The sequence below is a fragment of the Talpa europaea genome, assembly GCF_964194135.1.
Source record: "Talpa europaea genome assembly, chromosome: 8".
NCBI classification, from domain to species: domain Eukaryota; kingdom Metazoa; phylum Chordata; class Mammalia; order Eulipotyphla; family Talpidae; genus Talpa; species Talpa europaea.
Window position 1 is genome coordinate 1705225 of NC_140075.1, and position 8338 is coordinate 1713562.

Genomic DNA, 8338 nt, shown 5'->3' on the forward strand with positions numbered 1-8338 from the left:
TAACATAGGGTGCGGGGGATCCCAGAAAAGGCACAGAAATGACTCTAGTTATGGAGGTAAATAGACCAGGCTCAGTAACATTGTTGATTTTCTTGGTCTTAGATCAGTCAGTTTAGGGTGAAGGGGTAGGAAAGGAGCATTTATCTTTTCAGGGACATCCAGGTATGAATTCCAAACCTCCTAATTAAAGAGAAATTCTTTTGTTAATCTATTTCTGAATAACTTAACCCCTAGGGAGATTGAGTGAGAATCATAACAAAGTGAAAACTGTACTTTTATTCCTATGTGGGAAATTTAAGCTCAGGTATGTTTTCTTTACATTGGGAGCTCTACCTTCCCTAGGTATGATCTAACTGTACCATTCTTTCCAAAAATTTACCACTAGAGCATGAGCTACCTAGTGCTTATAAATCAAAATATCTGGTTAACAATTTTGCAGGGTCTGCTCCGTCTCATCCCATTAGCTGTGACTGGAACAACAGAATACTGTGGCATAACTAAGAAATATAATGTGAGCACCACAACCTGTACATTTTTAGCTTACTGATGTGCACAGATACTCCTGAGGTGTTATTATTTCCATTCTCGAGATGATTAATAGAGTAAACAGAAACTGAGAGGTTTACTGAGAACACGTGTTGTAAATGGCAGTTGGAATTGGACCAGATCTTGAATTCAGAGCATATGGAAAATTATTATATACCAATTTTAAAGAAAAATGGGATCATTTATTAGCCAATGAGAATGGAAGGAAAATAGCATTAGAAAAAGTAGTTTTGGGGAGGAATAGTCACTACATCCTACTGAAGAAAAATCATAAAAGGAGTAAATTCAAAAACTGTTAATACATAATTGAATTTTTGGAGTAAACTGTAGAAAAGTTTTTATTTTCAAATAAAGACAATGATTATAATTATAGGACAAAATTACAGGTGATGAAGATATTTCATTTTGTTTTGTTTTTAATTTTTTTTATTTTTTACATCACTGTTCATTTTTCAACACTATTTGCTTCCCCCCACCCCCTCAGGTGTAGTCCCCATAGACTTTCCTTCCCCAATGCGCGCGTGCACCATCACCACTGTCCCCTGTGCTCCTCCCTCCCTCCCTCTGATCCCTCTCCCACCTCCTCCCCTGCAGGATGTCTCTGATTTATAATTGTCTGTTTTTGCTTTGTTGTGTTTTGTACTGTTATATTTTTTACAGTGATGTCTTACTTGGTTCCCCCATATTCCTGCTATAAGTGAAGGCATCTGATATTTTTCTTTTACCTTCTGGCTTATTTCATTGAGCATAATTCCTTCTAGCTCCAACTACGTTGCTGCGAATGGCATAAGTTTCTCCTTTTTAATTGCTGAATAGTATTCCATTGTGTATATATACCACAAAAGATGTTTAATTTTGAATACATCAAATTGTGTGACAAAAATAGACCTTACATTGAAAAGATAATCCACAAAAGAAAAAAAAAAGTAAAATGTATATGCTAGGCAGAGAATAATTGTCCAGAATATTTAGCAAAGGTGATAGTCTGAAATTATAAATATCAGCATCTCAGTTAGAATTTGGAGATGTTATAATGATGGAATTCTTAGAGAGAGAAACACACATGGTCAATGAAATAAGAATATTGAACTTCAGACAAGACAGCAGATCATGATGCTGCTCCCCAAGGCAATAGTGAGGTTTTTGTGAATCAAAGGGGCTTTGATTTTCTCTCTAAAAGGTGTAGTGCTTTCTATATTAAAAAAAAAAACTAGCAACAACAAATGTTGGCGAGGATGTGGAGAAAAAGGAACTCTCCTGCACTGCCGGTGGGAGTGCAAACTGGTCCAACCACTATGGAGAGCTGTATGGAGGTTCCTCAATGTGCTAAAGATGGAGCTTCCATGTGATCCAGCAATCCCATGCCTAGGTATTTACCCAAAGGACACAGAAACCTTAATTCAGAAGGGCACCTGCACCCCTATGTTTATAGCAGCACTATTTACAATAGCTAAGCTATGGAAACAACACAAATGCCCAAAAATAGATGATTGGATCAAGAAGATGTGGTACATATACACAATGGAATATTACTTGGAAATCAAAAAAGATAAATTCATGTAATTTGCAGCAACATAGATGGAACTGGAATGGATCATGCTCAGTGAAATAATCCAGAAAGAAAAAGAAAAATACTGGATGGTCTCACTCATAGCAGGAATTTAGAAAACCTAAATAAGAGACCAGGAAAAAGACTATTTATAATAAAGTAAAAATCAAAATCAACAAGCAACTATAAACCAGGGATACACTACTGGGGTGGGGAGGAGAGAAGGGAGTAGGATCAAAACAAGGATGGTGGGAGTTGTATGGGGACTATAGCCAAGATGAAAATGCATATATTGTGCAAAAATGAAAAATGGTGTAAGAAATATATAAAATAAAAAGTTATAGTGCTTTCTTCTAAAGGATATAAATTGTAGACACAATATACCTATCACACTGTGTAGTGAATGTGTAAGTAAGACAAGTGATTTGGAAGAATATATCTTCTAGATTTTAATACAGTTTTTTGTCCTCACCCCTCCCCACCCCTCTCTCTCTGGATGTTTCACCTCCCTAGTCAGCTTCAAGCATTTGTTTCCACATATGGATTTGATTATGTTCTAGAGTTTTCATCATAAATGTATGATGAATCATATCACTTACTTTCTCAGCATCCACAGATATGATCATATTTTTTTCATTTAGTTGATGTGAACTAAGTTATTAAGTTGATGTGATTTTAAGAAGTTGAACCATCCTTGTATTCCTATTATAAATCCCACTTGTTCATAGTATACAATCTTTTTAATCCATTGTTGCATTTGGTTTGCTATGATTTTATTGAGGATTTTTGTGTCTTTGTTAATTAGGGAGGTTGGTCTGTAGTTTTCCTTCTTTGTGTTTTTTTTTAATGGTTTTGTTGTTAGAATAACGTTGCCCCCATAAAATGTATTTGAGAGAATTCCTTCCTTCTTGATTTTTTTTTCAAGATTCTGAGCAGGCTAGGTATTACTTCAAATTTGAAGGTTAGGTAGAATACACGTGTGAAACCATATGGTAATGGACTTTAGTTTTGGGGTTTGGAGGGAGGTTTGATTACTGTTTCAATTTTCTTGTTTATAGTTAGTTTTTCAGGTTTTCTATTTCTTTCCTATTCAGTCTTGGATGATTGTATCCATCTCATCTAGGTTGTTGACTTTGTTTGCATCTAAATGTTCTTGGTAATGTCTTCTATCCTCTGAATTTCTGCAGTCTGTTGTAACTTCTCCTCTTTCATGTTTGAACCTATATTTGATTCTTCTCCCTCTTTTTCTTTGTGAGTCTAGAGAGAGGTGTCTATTCGGTTTATTTTTTCAAAGATACAACTTTTGTTGTCATTGATCTTTTGCACTGCCTTTCATATATCTATTTCATCTCTAATTTTTATTATTTCCTTTCTCCTACTGGGTATTGGATTTGGGGGTTCTTTTATTCTCTAGTTCCTTGAGATGAGAAACAATATAGTTTTGGCTCTTTCCAGTTTATTTTGGAGGTCTGTATTGCTGTATACTGCCCTCTTAAAACTGCATTTGCTATCTCCTCTAAGCTCTGCAAGTGGTGTCCTCATCATATTTTTTTTTATTTCTGCATTAACCCAACTGTCGCTCAGTGGAGTACTGTTCAGTATCGAAGGATGAAAATATTTCCTTGTTTTCTTTTTCTAGTTGATTTGTAATTCAGTATGTTGATGAACAAAGAAGATATTTGATATGATTTCACTCTTCATAAATTCATTGATGCTGGTCTTGTGATCACTATCCTGGGGAATGCCCCATGTGTGCTTGAGAAAAATATGTATTTTGCCATACATGTATCTATTATACCCATGCCCTTTAGTTCATTTTTTAGGGTGATAATGTCCTTATTTTTATCCGTGGTTGAACTGCCCATTGGTGAATATGGGGCGTTGAAGTCTCTAAACACATTGCATTGTTGTCCAATGTCTATTATCATACTTAATAATAATTGACTAAGGGCCTCCCTGGTGGTACAAAGGGGTTAAGACACAACCTATGAAGCTATCCGTAGCCACTGCAGCACGAGTTCAATCCCCAGCCAGGGAGCTAATATTATATCTTAGCGCAGCAGACCTCTCCTGACTTGCCCGCTGCTCCCCACAGCAGTTTACAGGCCCACACCTCTGGCCTGTATCCCAGTTCTTATATGCATAAATAAATAAATCTTAAAAAATAATAATAATAATTGACTAACATGTTTTGTTGCTTCTTAATTTCCTAAGTATATAGTGATAAGTGTTATGTTTTCCTGTAATGGAACATGAAGAGAAAAAGATGTAACACTCATCAGAATACTGTCTCTTGTTACCATGTTATGCTAGAAGTGTATTTTTCTGATGTAAGTACAGCTGTTACTGCCTTTCTTATGCAGAGAATGTGAGAATCAGTTTCCCAGCAAAATGAGAGCCAGAAATATTGGAAAGGGAAGGAGAGAGTGAAAAACAGTCAGTAAAGAATGGAGCCGGTTCACTAGAAAGGCTATCACTTACTGAAGGTGATACTACTATTCTGAACTGGGAATTTGCTAATAAGTACACAACTATAAAATTTACTAAAATCATTGAATTTATGTTTTTTTATGATGGGCAAATTTCATAATAGGTAAATTATAGTTAAAGAAACTTTGAAAATTAATTTTAAAGAGTTTTTCCATAAAACTATGCAAGGTTTGTTGAAAACAGATTTTACTTTTCCATAGACTCTACTATTAAACCATATTATGCTCATCGGTCTGTATTGTAATCAGGATACATGTCTGGCTCCTCCTTAGGTTCAAAAATGTAGAAATAAATTTAAATTGGGGTAAACGTAATTGAGTTGAAGTGAACTGAAGCCACATCAGATAAAACTATACTGCTTAACAAATTGTGGATTTGGGGTAAATTGGAAACACACATTTGTTTCCAATAAATACTTTTTTTCTCTGATTCTTTTTTCCTTTCTTGACATTGTCTTGATACCACTCTCAGTCTTTATCCTCTGGTTAGTTTTGATCCTACAAAGAGCTGAGCCATAGTTCATGTGCAAACATTTTAATGAAAGGAGCAACACAGTAGGAGAGAGGAGAAAAGGAAATAGGGGTGTAAATACCCAAAATAAGACTTTTATGTGAGAAAAATAGCCAATGAGCAAGGTTTTATCCTCTAGGGAAATCTAGAAAATGACACAAAATGGAAACTGCAACATCATCCAACTATGGGACTGAAGAATTGGTCCACCTCAAATCTCTTCCCAAAGTCTGTCTCTGAGGGGATGTACTTTCCTGTCACTTCTGCCACCATGTGTTGGTTGAAATAGGGTGCAGCTGATGCTAAACATTGGCACTTGGTAACAACTAAGAGAAGATCTTACGAATTGTAAGAGATGTGCTGACATTTATTACTCCAAATAGTTATCACTGCAGACTTTACTGCACACTCAATCCTATCAACATTCTTCTCAAAAATTGAACTAATTTATGAATAATTGCTGGATATATGTATATGCCATCTATGATGAAACTTTAGAGAACCATGGATATGAATAAAATGTTTGAAAGAACAGAAATTGTTGCAGGTATTCAGATTAATTGTTGTATCGTACAGATGCAATGATAAGAAATAACAATTAGATAGAAGGTATGATGGAGAAGGAGGAAAGAAGGGAAATGGAAGTAAAGAATGAAAAAAAAAAGTAGAAGAGAATGATCACAAAGAATTAAGCAATTCTCAAGAGCTCTCCCAGTTGGTATACACTATGGGACATAGTGTATAAACAAACGTATAAACAAATCATCTTTCAAATCTAGATTCCTACTTTGAGGTTCAAATCAAATCACTGTTCACATGAAATTTAATACAAAGATAGGTTTGAAGGCTCGGTTTTATTGCCAGGTGATTATCTATCTAGTCTTAGGTTCTTCTGAAAGAGAGGGGAGTAAAGAAAACATATCAAAGAATATGCTCAAGAAGAAATAAATACATGTGATGAAATGACCAACAGTTTGTGATGATTTTAGTGTTTCCATGATGAAACAACATTTACAATTAAGTAGTGGCAAAAACTTCAACATTTGTGGACAATTATTAAGGAAGCCTCATCAGCACTCTGTATCAGTGCTTCAAATTTGAGGCTGTAAATCTCAGTAATGGTGAAAGAAATCTGACCAGAAGTAAACCTACTGGCTTCTTGAAGGGGATAAAACAAACAAAAAACTGAGTGAGTCACTGAGGAGTAATTGATATAAAATGAAAAATATATAAAAGAAATAATGTTTTCAAAATGAAATATATATATGTATTTTAGGCGGGGTATAGGATATTGAGTTTTACAATATATACCATCTGGACCCACAATGTTCACTAACTTCTGAGCCCAAGACCCGCAGTGGACACGAGGCTGCTCTGCTGAGAAGATTTCCGAGGCCCCCTTCACATCCTTGTTCCTCATGCTGTAGATGAAGGGGTTCAGCATGGGGGTGACCACCGTGTACATCACTGAAGCAACTGAACTTTTCTCTGAGGAACGGGTCACAGCAGAACTGAGGTAGACCCCCAAGCCTGTCCCATAGAACAGGGAGACCACACAGAGGTGAGACCCGCAGGTGGAAAAAGCTTTATACTTGCTGGTAGAGGAAGACATCTTCATTAAGGAGGAAGCAATTTGAGAGTAAGAGTAGATGATTCCAGCAGCAGGAAACACACCCAACATGGCAGAAGTCACATACAAATAGATGTTATTGATGAAGGTGTCAGAACAGGCTACTTTTAGAATATAATCCAGCTCACAGAAGAAATGTGGGATTTCCGTGCCTGCACAGAATTTCAGGTGTGCAATCAGAAGAACATGAACCAGGGCATCCCAGAAAATGAAAAAAACAGCACATCAAAACCAGGAGGACACAGAGGCGAGGGTTCATGATGACCATGTAGTGCAGGGGGTGACAGATGGCCACAAACCTGTCATAGGCCATCACAGTCAGGAGCAAAGTATCCAGTCCAGCAAAAATAATAAAAAGATACACCTGAGTGAGGCATCCTACATAGGAGATGCCTTTGTTCTGTGCCTGGATGTTCGCCAGCATCTTGGGGATGGTCGTGGAGGTAAAACAGATGTCAGCAAAGGACAGGTTGGAAAGAAAAAAGTACATGGGGGTGTGCAGGTGGGGGTCAGAGCTGACGGCCACGATGATGAGCAGGTTCCCAAGCACAGTGACCAAGTACATGGACAGGAACAGTGCAAAGAGGAGGGGCTGCAGGGCAGGGTCGTCTGAGAGGCCCCAGAGGAGGAACTGAGGTACTCCGGAATGGTTTCCTGTTTCCATCTAGTTGGGCTGTCTACTGCGAGAGAAGGAGCAAACTTGATGACCAGCTGGAAACTAAACCAAATGTTCTAGAGAAGGGGATCTGATTTCATATTATGATGGATGTTAACACAATTATTCACAAACATAGTTCAATGAAGAGACGTCATAGTGACAATCCTAATAGTAATTAACTTCTGCCAGTGCAATACCCACTCTCTAGTTAGCCTGATTGGTGTCATTGCAAGGACATTGCTTCAGCAAATTCAAAGTTGAAAAGACAGAAAAACAGAAAGAGAGATGATGTGATGATGATGATAGTTGAGCCTTTCCTATCTGGGGATCAGGCACTATAGACTGGGTCTAAAGATCTTGTGGTATCATTTCCAACTGCTGTAAGTCAAATCCTTATGCTGTGCACCTTAATCTATATAGTGCTCTACGTCAGTTGCAGCTGCACAGAACTGACAAGCAGACACTTCAACTGTATAAAAAGACTTCTTACCATTTGCCGTTGTTTTGATACATATTCATTTATTTTTCTTATAATCTTGCCTGTTCTATAGACCTGGCTTCACTCGGTTTCTATAACTTGTATTCAAGTGAACACTGACCAAATGTGGGTCTATACAGAGAGGCGAAACAAGTGGTCAGATAAAGTCAAACCGACAACAAACCCACAATTCTGACTATGGAACTGAGGTGATCAGAGGGGAGTGGAAGAGGGGAGAGAGGCAGTGGGGAGGGAGCCCCATGGGCTGTGCTCAAGGACTATGGAGGCTTCGGAGCTGGGTGTGGTGTGGTGAGAACACCTGAAGGGGAGACCCTATAATCTAGTCATAAAGGATGCTGCAAACCAGTTTTGCCTCAATAAAATATGTGGGTCTTCAGAAATATCATCTTTAACCAGTTGACACTGTAACCCTCAAGGTACTTTTTATTCCTTCAGAAAGGTGGGAAGACAGTATTT

General features: G+C 37.5%; 1 pseudogene across 1 annotated transcript; it reads right to left on the bottom strand.

Annotated features, from left to right (window-relative positions):
* Positions 1–6393: 6393 nt before the first annotated feature.
* Positions 6394–7389, bottom strand: LOC311176138 (olfactory receptor 7D4-like; annotated as a pseudogene). Its single transcript has one exon. The product of its transcript is annotated as an olfactory receptor 7D4-like (transcript).
* Positions 7390–8338: the final 949 nt, after the last annotated feature.